Source organism: Rhinolophus sinicus, unplaced genomic scaffold (genome assembly GCF_057876585.1).
Source record: "Rhinolophus sinicus isolate RSI-liver-muscle unplaced genomic scaffold, RSI-T2T HiC_scaffold_19, whole genome shotgun sequence".
Classification (NCBI taxonomy): domain Eukaryota; kingdom Metazoa; phylum Chordata; class Mammalia; order Chiroptera; family Rhinolophidae; genus Rhinolophus; species Rhinolophus sinicus.
The window spans coordinates 68,211-82,603 of record NW_028290710.1 but is presented as its reverse complement, the minus strand read 5'-3'; the positions used below and the strand labels follow the sequence as shown (position 1 = coordinate 82,603).

Sequence of the window (14,393 nt, the reverse complement as noted above, 5' to 3'; positions counted from 1 at the left end):
GGGCGGCTGCGGCGGCGGCGGCGGCGGCGGCGGCGGCGGAGGCAGGGGAGGGTGGCGAGGTAGGCGATGGCAACCGCGTGGATGGCGCCAGGGCGGCGATGGCGGCGGCGACAATGGGGGCTTTGACGGTGGGCGCTGGGACACGGGGGCCGATGGCGGCGGCGGTGGCGGCGGGGGCTGGGGAGGGCGTGAGGGCGGTGCTGGCGGCGGAGGCCGGGAGAGCAGAGGCGGGAGACTGAGCGAGTATGGCATTGGTGGCGGCGGGGGCTGGGGCGGGGGCGGGGAAGATGGCGGTGCTGGAGGCGGGGAGAGCAGAGGAGGGAATTGAGGGAGTGCGGCAATGGCGGCAGCGGGGGCGGGGGAGGGCGTGAGGGCGGTGCTGGCGGCGGAGGCCGGGAGAGCAGAGGCGGGAGACTGAGGGAGTATGGCGATGGTGGCTGCGGGGGTCTGGGGCGGGGGCGGGGGAGATGGCGGTGCTGGAGGCGGGGAGAGCGGAGGAGGGAATTGAGGGAGTACGGATATGGCGGCGGCGGGGGCGGGGGTGGGGGAGAGGGCAGCACTGGTGGCGGAGATGGGGAGCGCGGTGCTGGCGGCCGAGGTGGGGAGAGCACAGGAGGGAGTTTGAGGGAGTTTGGCGGTGGCGGCGGCGGGGGCGGAGACAGGGGCGGCGGCGAGGGCAGCGCTGGCGGGGGGTGGGGGGGGGTGTGGGGAGCCCGGTGGTGGCAGTGGCTTGGCGCAGGCGGCGGTGGCGGCGACCGCGCGTCGGCGAAGGATTCGCGATGACGGCCTGCGGGACCGAAGAGGACTGAGAGGAGGGTGTGGGGGGGGGAGCCCTGGCCCACGGGCCTGGTGTGCGGCCGGGGCTGCCAGCTTGTAGTGCCGGGCGGCTGTCCCTCTGCTGGTCAGGGGGACCTGCGGCTGGCTGGGAGGCTGCAGAGGGGCAAGGGGCGGCAGGGGTTCGGAGGGAGCCACGCCGGAGCGGCGATGCAAAAGGAGACGCTAGCAAAAGCCAACAGGTATTCCCAGGCGGTCTCCCATCCAAGTACTAACCAGGACAGACCCTGCTTCGCTTCCGAGATCAGACGAGATCTGCTGCGTTCAGGGTGGTATGGCCTTAGGCACTGGGACCCGGCTCCCGGCACTCCAAGAGCCTGCTCCCGACTTGCCTCCTGAGCGCACGCGCCATGCTGCTGGGCCGCTCGGGTGGCGAGCATGTCTGCCCGAGTGCCTCCCGCCCGCTCCCCGCCTCCTCCGGTCGCCGCTGGTGTGGGCGACGGGCTACTCCTGGCCCGCAGCGAGGCCCCTTCGCGCCCCCCAGTGGCTCCACAGGCCTCTGTCACTTCCCTGACTGTGACATATGTCTGGGCGCCCTGGCATCCTGGGACTCCCCACGCCCGGAATGGCTTTTACCACGCCCCCCTACCCCAACCCCTCTCATCCCCCCCCCAGCCCCACAACCGCACACCCCCCTTGCTGCTGTGCTGTCCCCACCACTCAGGGCCACCGAGGGGGTCGCAGGGTCCTCTCAGTCCCCTCCACCCTAGGGACGTGCAACCCAGGCCCTGGCCCTGGCCGGCCCCACCCACTGGTCCAAAGCCAGGGAGAGCCACCCGCGACCAGGGGGCAGCACCTCCAGACTGCCGCCACCCTTCGTCACACAGCCTTCTGTCTGGGCCCTCGCCCCTCATCAGCGACCGGCGTCCCGCCCGATCACTGGTCACTTCACTGGCTACACATCACCTCTCCTGACCCAGGGTGTTGAGAGAGAGGATGAGAGAAGGCCAGAGACGGAGCAAGAGGTAGGCGGAGAGAGACAGACGGGGACTGTGGGGACAGACTTGCAGAGAGCACTTTCCAGGCTCTGGGCCTCGCGTGGAGGGGTGCTGCGTGGGGGCTGCACGGACATCAGCTGTTACCGCTTGGCCATCAGCTGTTGCCAGTTGGCCATTGGCCACTGGCAGAGCTGCGGTGGCCAAGCTAGGAAGCGCGGATGGTGGACTGCAAATTGCAGAGGGGCGCGGACTGCAGTGGGCCGGCTTGGTGGGTCTGTTGGTTGGCAGAGAATCGGCCGGCAGGTTGGGGATCGGGCGGCTCCGGCTTGCCGTGTCTCCAAGCCAGCTGCCCGTGAGACATGGTGCTATGAGCCCCCTATCCGTGGCTCTGTTGGTGTTCTTTCTTGGCCTCGCCAAATCCTGGGTTCTTGTGCGGGCAGAGGGACTAGAGTCCCCGCAGGACAGGGACCGACAGACAGAACGGGGGGACAGGGGGCCGGGGGACGGGAGGACCGGGGGACAGGGGACCGGGAGACGGGTGTAAGGGGGGGGACAGGGAGAACGGTGGGACTGTAGGAACCCGGGGCGGGGGTACCGGGGGACGGGGTACCAGGAGATGGGGGAAGAGGGGCAGGGGGACAGGGAGACCGTTGGAACTGGGAGAACCGGGGGACGGGGGGTCTGGGAGACGGGGGCATGTGGGACGGGGGGAAGGGGTGACCGGAAGATGGGGGGACGGGAGTACGAGAGGGCCGGGGGGACGGGGGGACTGGGGGATGGGGGGACAAGGGGACCGGGGGACCGGGGGGACAGGGGGACTGGGTACTGGGAGACAGTGGGACCAGGGGACGGGGGGACCGGGAGATGGGGGGACACGGTACCAGGGGAAAGGGAGACCGGGGAATTGGGGGACAGGGAGACTGGGGGACTGGGGGATTGGGGGAATGAGAGGACGGTGGGACTGGCGGACGGTGGGACGGAGGGACCAGGAGACCGGTGGATGGAGGGACAGGAGTACGAGGGTACTGGGGGACGAGGGACATGGGGAGGGGGGGACCGGGAAACGGTGGAACGGGGGACCGTGAGACGGGGGGACCGGGAGATGGGGGACCTGGGGCCGGGGGGACGGGGTGACGGGGGGACCGGGAGACAGAGGGACAGGGGGACTGGAGGGTCGGGGGGACCGGGGGACGGGGGGACCGGGGGACGGGGGGAACGGGGCAACGGAGACGGGGGGGACCGGGGGAACGGCGGATGGGGGTACCAGGGGACCCGCGGACCGGGGGACCGGAGGTTGGGGGGACCGGGGGATAGGGGACCGGGCGACGGGGTGACCAGGGGCATGAATGGACTGGGGGGACGGGGGTACCAGTGGACCGGGAGATGGGGGGACAGGGGGACCGGGGACCGGGGGACGGGGGGACCGGGGGACCGGGGGTTGGGGGACTGGGGGATGAGGGGACCGGGAGATCGGGTACCGGGGAACGGGGCGACTAGGAGACGGGGGACCGCGAGACGGGGGACCGGGGACGGGGTGACCGGGAGATGGGACACCGGGAGACGGGAGACTGTGGGACGGGAGGACCGGAAGACGGGGCGAACGGAGAACTGGGGGATCGGTAGACGGGGGCCAGGGCGATGGGGGAACCGGGGGACTGGGGGACCGGGGGACCAGGGACCGGGGGTTGGGGGTCCAGGGGATGAGGGGACCGGGAGACGGGGGACCTGGGGACCGGGCGACCGGGAGACGGGGGACCGGGAGACGGGGGGATGGGTGTGCGGCCGGACCGGGAGACAGAGGGACAGGGAGATGGGGGGACCGGGGGACCGGGGGAAGGGGGTAACACTGGACGGAGGACCGGGGGACCGGAAGACCGGGCGACCGGGAGACAGGGGACCGGGAGACTGGGGACCGGGAGACGGGGCGACCGGGGAACGGGGGGACCGGTAGAAGGGCGCCTGGGCGCCGGGGGAACCGGGGGACCGGGGGACCAGGAGACGGGGGACCGGGGAATGGGAGACCGGGGGTATGGGGGGACGGGGGGACCAGGCGAAGGAGGGACGGGGGGACGGGGAGATGTTGGGACTGGGGGACCAGGGGACAGGTGGACCGCGAGACGGAGGACCGGGAGACAGGGGAACGGGGGTCGGGGGACCCGGGGAGGGGGGGACCGGGAGACGAGGGAATGGGGGACGGGTGGACCAGGGGCGTGGGGGGACTGGGGGGACGGGGGAGCGGGGGACGGGGGATGGGGCACTGGGGGGACGGGGGCACCGGGGGACGGGTGGACTGGGAGAGGGTGGATGGGGGTACGGGGGAACAGGGGGATCAGGGGACGGGGGGAACAGGGGACGGGGGGGACCGGAATAGGGGGGATGGTGGAACGTGGGGACGGGGGACCCGGGAGACGGGGGACAGGAAGACGGGGAACCGGGGGAACGGAGACAGGGGTGACGGGGAGACGGGGGTACCGGGGGACGGGGGTACTGCGTGGGGCTGCGCTGACATCAGCTGTTACCGCTTGGCCTTCAGCTGTTGCCAGTTGGCCATTGGACACCGGCAGAGCTGCGGTGGCCAAGCTAGGAAGCGCGGATGGTGGACTGCAAATTGCAGAGGGGCGCGGACTGCAGTGGGCCGGCTTGGTGGGTCTGTTGGTTGGCAGAGAATCGGCCAGCAGGTGGGGGATCGGGCGGCTCCGGCTTGCCGTGTCTCCAAGCCAGCCGCCCGTGAGACATGGTGCTATGAGCCCCCTATCCGTGGCTCTGTGGGTGTTCCTTCTTGGCCTCGCCAAATCCTGCGTTCTTGTGCGGGCAGAGGGACTAGAGTCCCCGCAGGACAGGGACAGACAGACAGAACGGGAGGAGGAGTAAGAGGGAGCGAGATGGAAATATACACGTATATGTACATGTATGTGTCTAGACATACAGAGAGACATGGACAGAGACAGAGAAAGAGGGGGCAGGCACGCGGGGAGAGAGCTCCTGAGCCAGAGCCAGAACCCAACAGGCACGTCACAGAGCCAGACAGACATGGGGTGGGGGAGGGTGGGAGGGACGCACATTCGGGCACACGGACTGGGACAGACGCACTGAGGCTGTGTTGAAGTGGTGGCTTCTCCACCGGAGTGTGGTCGTGCCCGGGGCTGGGCTCCGCCAAGGAGGCATTGCCCTGGCGTTGGCAGTCACCTTTGAAGCCCCCGGGGCGGGCCGCCAGGGTCTCCGGAGGGCCAGTGGGCTCTGAGCCCCGCCCAGGGACCCGCCCGCGGGAGGAGAGTGGCAGCCCCCAGGCACCCTGGTTGTGAGGATTGTGTGCCTGCGTGCCTGCTCTTCCCTTGTGGCGGTCTCCCCTGGAGTCGATGGCGCGTGGTGTGTTGGGGTGCTGCTCCCGCCGTCCCCTGGTTTGTCCCGGCTCTTTGTGCCCTTTGTGTCGGGGACACCGTGGCCGGCGGGAAGGGAGGGCTCCTGGCTCTTGTGGGAGACGGGAGGGGACGCGCGGGGGTGTGGGGAGAGGTGCCTGCCCGCGGAGACAGAAGACTCCGGTGGGGCGGGGCGGGTGGGCGTCCCGTTTGCCCGAGGACACGCCGATCCTGTGTCTCGGGGCCCAGGGGCAGGCGCAGGGATGGGCGTCCCCTGGGCTCGGGCCGAGGTGCAAAGGACCGGCACGTCCTGGGATGGAGAGAGCCTGGTGGAAGCCTGCACCGGCAGGCAGCCCTGGGCTTGGGCGTTGGGGGTTGCGGCGGCGGCAGGGTCGGGGAGCGAGAGGGAGCCCTGCGATGGCGGTGGCGGCGGCGGCGACCTAGACGCGGCTGACTGCTGCAGGCTGACGGCCTGCCTCGGCGAAGAGCACTAAGAAGAGGGAGAGGGGGGGAGCCCTGGCCGACAGGCCTGGTGTGCGGCCGGGGATGCGAGCTTGTAGTGCTGGGCGGCTGTCCCTCCTCTGGCCAGGGGGACCTTCGGCTGGCTGGGCGGCTGCAGGGGTTGCAGAGGGGCAAGGGGCGGCAGGGATTCGGAGGGAGGCACGCCGGGGCGGCGGCGCAAAAGGAGAGGCGAGCAAAAGCCTACAGGTATTCCCAGGCGGTCTCCCATGCAAGTACTAACCAGGCCCCTCCCTGCTTAGCTCCCGAGATCAGAGGAGATCGGGCGCGTTCAGGGTGGTATGGCCGTAGACGCTGGGACCCGGCTCCCGCGCCCCAAGAGCCTGCTCCCGGCCTGTCTCGTGAGCGCCCGCCATGCAGATGAGCCGCTCCGGTGGCGAGCATCGACCCGCGGGCCGGCTCTGCCAGCACCGCGTCCCCCCCCAGTCCGGCTCCCCGCCTCTTCCTAATGCCCCTGGCGTGGGCGGCGGGCTACTCCTGGCCGACAGCGAGGCCCCTTCGCGCCACCCGGGGCTCCATGGGACACTGCCACTTCCCTGATGGTGCCAGAAGTCGTGGAACTCTGGCATCCTGGGACTCCCCGCACCCAGACCGGCATACAACCCGCCCCCATACCGCCACCAGGTTTACCCCCAACCGCAGCCCCAAGGCTGGTGGAGGCCTGCACCAGCAGGCAACCCTGGGCCTGGGAGTTGTGGGAGGACCCCGCGGCGGCGGCGGGGGCGGCTGCGGCGGCGGCGGCGGCGGCGGCATCGGCGGAGGCAGGGGAGGGTGGCGAGGTAGGCGATGGCAACCGCGTGGATGGCGCCAGGGCGGCGATGGCGGCGGCGACAATGGGGGCTTTGACGGTGGGCGCTGGGACACGGGGGCCGATGGCGGCGGCGGTGGCGGCGGGGGCTGGGGAGGGCGTGAGGGCGGTGCTGGCGGCGGAGGCCGGGAGAGCAGAGGCGGGAGACTGAGCGAGTATGGCATTGGTGGCGGCGGGGGCTGGGGCGGGGGCGGGGAAGATGGCGGTGCTGGAGGCGGGGAGAGCAGAGGAGGGAATTGAGGGAGTGCGGCAATGGCGGCAGCGGGGGCGGGGGAGGGCGTGAGGGCGGTGCTGGCGGCGGAGGCCGGGAGAGCAGAGGCGGGAGACAGAGGGAGTATGGCGATGGTGGCTGCGGGGGTCTGGGGCGGGGGCGGGGGAGATGGCGGTGCTGGAGGCGGGGAGAGCGGAGGAGGGAATTGAGAGAGTACGGATATGGCGGCGGCGGGGGCGGGGGTGGGGGAGAGGGCAGCACTGGTGGCGGAGATGGGGAGCGCGTTGCTGGCGGCCGAGGTGGGGAGAGCACAGGAGGGAGTTTGAGGGAGTTTGGCGGTGGCGGCGGCGGGGGCGGGGACAGGGGCGGGGGCGAGGGCAGCGCTGGCGGGGGGGGGGGGGGGGGGGGTGTGTGGGGGGGGTGGGGAGCCCGGTGGTGGCGGTGGCTTTGGCGCAGGCGGCGGTGGCGGCGACCGCGCGTCGGCGAAGGATTCGCGATGACGGCCTGCGGGACCGAAGAGGACTGAGAGGAGGGTGTGGGGGGGGAGCCCTGGCCCACGGGCCTGGTGTGCGGCCGGGGCTGCCAGCTTGTAGTCCCGGGCGGCTGACCCTCTGCTGGTCAGGGGGACCTGCGGCTGGCTGGGAGGCTGCAGAGGGGCAAGGGGCGGCAGGGGTTCGGAGGGAGCCACGCCGGAGCGGCGATGCAAAAGGAGACGCTAGCAAAAGCTAACAGGTATTCCCAGGCGGTCTCCCATCCAAGTACTAACCAGGACAGACCCTGCTTCGCTTCCGAGATCAGACGAGATCTGCTGCGTTCAGGGTGGTATGGCCTTAGGCACTGGGACCCGGCTACCGGCACTCCAAGAGCCTGCTCCCGACTTGCCTCCTGAGCGCACGCGCCATGCTGCTGGGCCGCTCGGGTGGCGAGCATGTCTGCCCGAGTGCCTCCCGCCCGCTCCCCGCCTCCTCCGGTCGCCGCTGGTGTGGGCGACGGGCTACTCCTGGCCCGCAGCGAGGCCCCTTCGCGCCCCCCAGTGGCTCCACAGGCCTCTGTCACTTCCCTGACTGTGACATATGTCTGGGCGCCCTGGCATCCTGGGACTCCCCACGCCCGGAATGGCTTTTACCACGCCCCCCTACCCCAACCCCTCTCATCCCCCCCCCAGCCCCACAACCGCACACCCCCCTTGCTGCTGTGCTGTCCCCACCACTCAGGGCCACCGAGGGGGTCGCAGGGTCCTCTCAGTCCCCTCCACCCTAGGGACGTGCAACCCAGGCCCTGGCCCTGGCCGGCCCCACCCACTGGCCCAAAGCCAGGGAGAGCCACCCGCGACCAGGGGGCAGCACCTCCAGACTACCGCCACCCTTCGTCACACAGCCTTCTGTCTGGGCCCTCGCCCCTCATCAGCGACCGGCGTCCCGCCCGATCACTGGTCACTTCACTGGCTACACATCACCTCTCCTGACCCAGGGTGTTGAGAGAGAGGATGAGAGAAGGCCAGAGACGGAGCAAGAGGTAGGCGGAGAGAGACAGACGGGGACTGTGGGGACAGACTTGCAGAGAGCACTTTCCAGGCTCTGGGCCTCGCGTGGAGGGGTGCTGCGTGGGGGCTGCACGGACATCAGCTGTTACCGCTTGGCCATCAGCTGTTGCCAGTTGGCCATTGGCCACTGGCAGAGCTGCGGTGGCCAAGCTAGGAAGCGCGGATGGTGGACTGCAAATTGCAGAGGGGCGCGGACTGCAGTGGGCCGGCTTGGTGGGTCTGTTGGTTGGCAGAGAATCGGCCGGCAGGTTGGGGATCGGGCGGCTCCGGCTTGCCGTGTCTCCAAGCCAGCTGCCCGTGAGACATGGTGCTATGAGCCCCCTATCCGTGGCTCTGTTGGTGTTCCTTCTTGGCCTCGCCAAATCCTGGGTTCTTGTGCGGGCAGAGGGACTAGAGTCCCCGCAGGACAGGGACCGACAGACAGAACGGGGGGACAGGTGGACCGGGGGACGGGAGGACCGGGGGACAGGGGACCGGGAGACGGGTGTAAGGGGGGGGACAGGGAGAACGGTGGGACTGTAGGAACCCGGGGCGGGGGTACCGGGGGACGGGGTACCAGGAGATGGGGGAAGGGGGGCAGGGGGACAGGGAGACCGTTGGAACTGGGAGAACCGGGGGACGGGGGGTCTGGGAGACGGGGGCATGTGGGACGGGGGGAAGGGGTGACCGGAAGATGGGGGGACGGGAGTACGAGAGGGCCGGGGGGACGGGGGGACTGGGGGATGGGGGGACAAGGGGACCGGGGGACCGGGGGGACAGGGGGACTGGGTACTGGGAGACAGTGGGACCAGGGGACGGGGGGACCGGGAGATGGGGGGACACGGTACCAGGGGAAAGGGAGACCGGGGAATTGGGGGACAGGGAGACTGGGGGATTGGGGGAATGAGAGGACGGTGGGACTGGCGGACGGTGGGACGGAGGGACCAGGAGACCGGTGGATGGAGGGACAGGAGTACGAGGGTACTGGGGGACGAGGGACATGGGGAGGGGGGGACCGGGAAACGGGGGAACGGGGGACCGTGAGACGGGGGGACCGGGAGATGGGGGACCTGGGGCCGGGGGGACGGGGTGACGGGGGGACCGGGAGACAGAGGGACAGGGGGACTGGAGGGTCGGGGGGACCGGGGGACCGGGGGACCGGGGGACGGGGGGACCGGGGCAACGGAGACGGGGGGGACCGGGGGAACGGCGGATGGGGGTACCAGGGGACCCGCGGACCGGGGGACCGGAGGTTGGGGGGACCGGGGGATAGGGGACCGGGCGACGGGGTGACCAGGGGCATGAATGGACTGGGGGGACGGGGGTATCAGTGGACCGGGAGATGGGGGGACCGGGGGACCGGGGACCGGGGGACGGCGGGACCAGGGGACCGGGGGTTGGGGGACTGGGGGATGAGGGGACCGGGAGATCGGGTACCGGGGAACGGGGCGACTAGGAGACGGGGGACCGCGAGACGGGGGACCGGGGACGGGGTGACCGGGAGATGGGACACCGGGAGACGGGAGACTGTGGGACGGGAGGACCGGAAGACGGGGCGAACGGAGAACTGGGGGATCGGTAGACGGGGGCCAGGGCGATGGGGGAACCGGGGGACTGGGGGACCGGGGGACCAGGGACCGGGGGTTGGGGGTCCAGGGGATGAGGGGACCGGGAGACGGGGGACCTGGGGACCGGGCGACCGGGAGACGGGGGACCGGGAGACGGGGGGATGGGTGTGCGGCCGGACCGGGAGACAGAGGGACAGGGAGATGGGGGTACCGGGGGACCGGGGGAAGGGGGTAACACAGGACGGAGGACCGGGGGACCGGAAGACCGGGCGACCGGGAGACAGGGGACCGGGAGACTGGGGACCGGGAGACGGGGCGACCGGGGAACGGGGGGACCGGTAGAAGGGCGCCTGGGCGCCGGGGGAACCGGGGGACCGGGGGACCAGGAGACGGGGGACCGGGGAACGGGAGACCGGGGGTATGGGGGGACGGGGGGACCAGGCGAAGGAGGGACGGGGGGACGGGGAGACGTTGGCACTGGGGGACCGGGGGACAGGTGGACCGCGAGACGGAGGACCGGGAGACGGGGGAACGGGGGTCGGGGGACCCGGGGAGGGGGGGACCGGGAGACGAGGGAATGGGGGACGGGTGGACCAGGGGCGTGGGGGGACTGGGGGGACGGGGGAGCGGGGGACGGGGGATGGGGCACTGGGGGGACGGGGGCACCGGGGGACGGGTGGACTGGGAGAGGGTGGATGGGGGTACGGGGGAACAGGGGGATCAGGGGACGGGGGGAACAGGGGACGGGAGGGACCGGAATAGGGGGGATGGTGGAACGTGGGGACGGGGGACCCGGGAGACGGGGGACAGGAAGACGGGGAACCGGGGGAACGGAGACAGGGGTGACGGGGAGACGGGGGTACCGGGGGACGGGGGTACTGCGTGGGGCTGCGCTGACATCAGCTGTTACCGCTTGGCCTTCAGCTGTTGCCAGTTGGCCATTGGACACCGGCAGAGCTGCGGTGGCCAAGCTAGGAAGCGCGGATGGTGGACTGCAAATTGCAGAGGGGCGCGGACTGCAGTGGGCCGGCTTGGTGGGTCTGTTGGTTGGCAGAGAATCGGCCAGCAGGTGGGGGATCGGGCGGCTCCGGCTTGCCGTGTCTCCAAGCCAGCCGCCCGTGAGACATGGTGCTATGAGCCCCCTATCCGTGGCTCTGTGGGTGTTCCTTCTTGGCCTCGCCAAATCCTGCGTTCTTGTGCGGGCAGAGGGACTAGAGTCCCCGCAGGACAGGGACAGACAGACAGAACGGGAGGAGGAGTAAGAGGGAGCGAGATGGAAATATACACGTATATGTACATGTATGTGTCTAGACATACAGAGAGACATGGACAGAGACAGAGAAAGAGGGGGCAGGCACGCGGGGAGAGAGCTCCTGAGCCAGAGCCAGAACCCAACAGGCACGTCACAGAGCCAGACAGACATGGGGTGGGGGAGGGTGGGAGGGACGCACATTCGGGCACACGGACTGGGACAGACGCACTGAGGCTGTGTTGAAGTGGTGGCTTCTCCACCGGAGTGTGGTCGTGCCCGGGGCTGGGCTCCGCCAAGGAGGCATTGCCCTGGCGTTGGCAGTCACCATTGAAGCCCCCGGGGCGGGCCGCCAGGGTCTCCGGAGGGCCAGTGGGCTCTGAGCCCCGCCCAGGGACCCGCCCGCGGGAGGAGAGTGGCAGCCCCCAGGCACCCTGGTTGTGAGGATTGTGTGCCTGCGTGCCTGCTCTTCCCTTGTGGCGGTCTCCCCTGGAGTCGATGGCGCGTGGTGTGTTGGGGTGCTGCTCCCGCCGTCCCCTGGTTTGTCCCGGCTCTTTGTGCCCTTTGTGTCGGGGACACCGTGGCCGGCGGGAAGGGAGGGCTCCTGGCTCTTGTGGGAGACGGGAGGGGACGCGCGGGGGTGTGGGGAGAGGCGCCTGCCCGCGGAGACAGAAGACTCCGGTGGGGCGGGGCGGGTGGGCGTCCCGTTTGCCCGAGGACACGCCGATCCTGTGTCTCGGGGCCCAGGGGCAGGCGCAGGGATGGGCGTCCCCTGGGCTCGGGCCGAGGTGCAAAGGACCGGCACGTCCTGGGATGGAGAGAGCCTGGTGGAAGCCTGCGCCGGCAGGCAGCCCTGGGCTTGGGCGTTGGGGGTTGCGGCGGCGGCAGGGTCGGGGAGCGAGAGGGAGCCCTGCGATGGCGGTGGCGGCGGCGGCGACCTAGACGCGGCTGACTGCTGCAGGCTGACGGCCTGCCTCGGCGAAGAGCACTAAGAAGAGGGAGAGGGGGGGAGCCCTGGCCGACAGGCCTGGTGTGCGGCCGGGGATGCGAGCTTGTAGTGCTGGGCGGCTGTCCCTCCTCTGGCCAGGGGGACCTTCGGCTGGCTGGGCGGCTGCAGGGGTTGCAGAGGGGCAAGGGGCGGCAGGGATTCGGAGGGAGGCACGCCGGGGCGGCGGCGCAAAAGGAGAGGCGAGCAAAAGCCTACAGGTATTCCCAGGCGGTCTCCCATGCAAGTACTAACCAGGCCCCTCCCTGCTTAGCTCCCGAGATCAGAGGAGATCGGGCGCGTTCAGGGTGGTATGGCCGTAGACGCTGGGACCCGGCTCCCGCGCCCCAAGAGCCTGCTCCCGGCCTGTCTCGTGAGCGCCCGCCATGCAGATGAGCCGCTCCGGTGGCGAGCATCGACCCGCGGGCCGGCTCTGCCAGCACCGCGTCCCCCCCCAGTCCGGCTCCCCGCCTCTTCCTAATGCCCCTGGCGTGGGCGGCGGGCTACTCCTGGCCGACAGCGAGGCCCCTTCGCGCCACCCGGGGCTCCATGGGACACTGCCACTTCCCTGATGGTGCCAGAAGTCGTGGAACTCTGGCATCCTGGGACTCCCCGCACCCAGACCGGCATACAACCCGCCCCCATACCGCCACCAGGTTTACCCCCAACCGCAGCCCCAAGGCTGGTGGAGGCCTGCACCAGCAGGCAACCCTGGGCCTGGGAGTTGTGGGAGGACCCCGCGGCGGCGGCGGGGGCGGCTGCGGCGGCGGCGGCGGCGGCGGCATCGGCGGAGGCAGGGGAGGGTGGCGAGGTAGGCGATGGCAACCGCGTGGATGGCGCCAGGGCGGCGATGGCGGCGGCGACAATGGGGGCTTTGACGGTGGGCGCTGGGACACGGGGGCCGATGGCGGCGGCGGTGGCGGCGGGGGCTGGGGAGGGCGTGAGGGCGGTGCTGGCGGCGGAGGCCGGGAGAGCAGAGGCGGGAGACTGAGCGAGTATGGCATTGGTGGCGGCGGGGGCTGGGGCGGGGGCGGGGAAGATGGCGGTGCTGGAGGCGGGGAGAGCAGAGGAGGGAATTGAGGGAGTGCGGCAATGGCGGCAGCGGGGGCGGGGGAGGGCGTGAGGGCGGTGCTGGCGGCGGAGGCCGGGAGAGCAGAGGCGGGAGACAGAGGGAGTATGGCGATGGTGGCTGCGGGGGTCTGGGGCGGGGGCGGGGGAGATGGCGGTGCTGGAGGCTGGGAGAGCGGAGGAGGGAATTGAGAGAGTACGGATATGGCGGCGGCGGGGGCGGGGGTGGGGGAGAGGGCAGCACTGGTGGCGGAGATGGGGAGCGCGTTGCTGGCGGCCGAGGTGGGGAGAGCACAGGAGGGAGTTTGAGGGAGTTTGGCGGTGGCGGCGGCGGGGGCGGGGACAGGGGCGGGGGCGAGGGCAGCGCTGGCGGGGGGGGGGGGGGGGGGGTGTGTGTGGGGGGGGTGGGGAGCCCGGTGGTGGCGGTGGCTTTGGCGCAGGCGGCGGTGGCGGCGACCGCGCGTCGGCGAAGGATTCGCGATGACGGCCTGCGGGACCGAAGAGGACTGAGAGGAGGGTGTGGGGGGGGAGCCCTGGCCCACGGGCCTGGTGTGCGGCCGGGGCTGCCAGCTTGTAGTCCCGGGCGGCTGACCCTCTGCTGGTCAGGGGGACCTGCGGCTGGCTGGGAGGCTGCAGAGGGGCAAGGGGCGGCAGGGGTTCGGAGGGAGCCACGCCGGAGCGGCGATGCAAAAGGAGACGCTAGCAAAAGCTAACAGGTATTCCCAGGCGGTCTCCCATCCAAGTACTAACCAGGACAGACCCTGCTTCGCTTCCGAGATCAGACGAGATCTGCTGCGTTCAGGGTGGTATGGCCTTAGGCACTGGGACCCGGCTACCGGCACTCCAAGAGCCTGCTCCCGACTTGCCTCCTGAGCGCACGCGCCATGCTGCTGGGCCGCTCGGGTGGCGAGCATGTCTGCCCGAGTGCCTCCCGCCCGCTCCCCGCCTCCTCCGGTCGCCGCTGGTGTGGGCGACGGGCTACTCCTGGCCCGCAGCGAGGCCCCTTCGCGCCCCCCAGTGGCTCCACAGGCCTCTGTCACTTCCCTGACTGTGACATATGTCTGGGCGCCCTGGCATCCTGGGACTCCCCACGCCCGGAATGGCTTTTACCACGCCCCCCTACCCCAACCCCTCTCATCCCCCCCCCAGCCCCACAACCGCACACCCCCCTTGCTGCTGTGCTGTCCCCACCACTCAGGGCCACCGAGGGGGTCGCAGGGTCCTCTCAGTCCCCTCCACCCTAGGGACGTGCAACCCAGGCCCTGGCCCTGGCCGGCCCCACCCACTGGCCCAAAGCCAGGGAGAGCCACCCGCGACCAGGGGGCAGCACCTCCA

At 71.1% G+C, this 14,393-nt stretch overlaps 5 pseudogenes; all 5 read right to left on the bottom strand.

The window, feature by feature from the left end:
- Nucleotides 1-1,000: 1,000 nt before the first annotated feature.
- On the bottom strand, nucleotides 1,001-1,120 carry LOC148754372 (5S ribosomal RNA; annotated as a pseudogene).
- Nucleotides 1,121-5,820: 4,700 nt separating this feature from the next.
- Nucleotides 5,821-5,940, bottom strand: LOC148754371 (5S ribosomal RNA; annotated as a pseudogene).
- Nucleotides 5,941-7,382: 1,442 nt separating this feature from the next.
- LOC148754370 (5S ribosomal RNA) lies at nucleotides 7,383-7,502 on the bottom strand (annotated as a pseudogene).
- A 4,693-nt stretch (nucleotides 7,503-12,195) lies between these two features.
- Nucleotides 12,196-12,315, bottom strand: LOC148754369 (5S ribosomal RNA; annotated as a pseudogene).
- A 1,443-nt stretch (nucleotides 12,316-13,758) lies between these two features.
- On the bottom strand, nucleotides 13,759-13,878 carry LOC148754368 (5S ribosomal RNA; annotated as a pseudogene).
- Nucleotides 13,879-14,393: the final 515 nt, after the last annotated feature.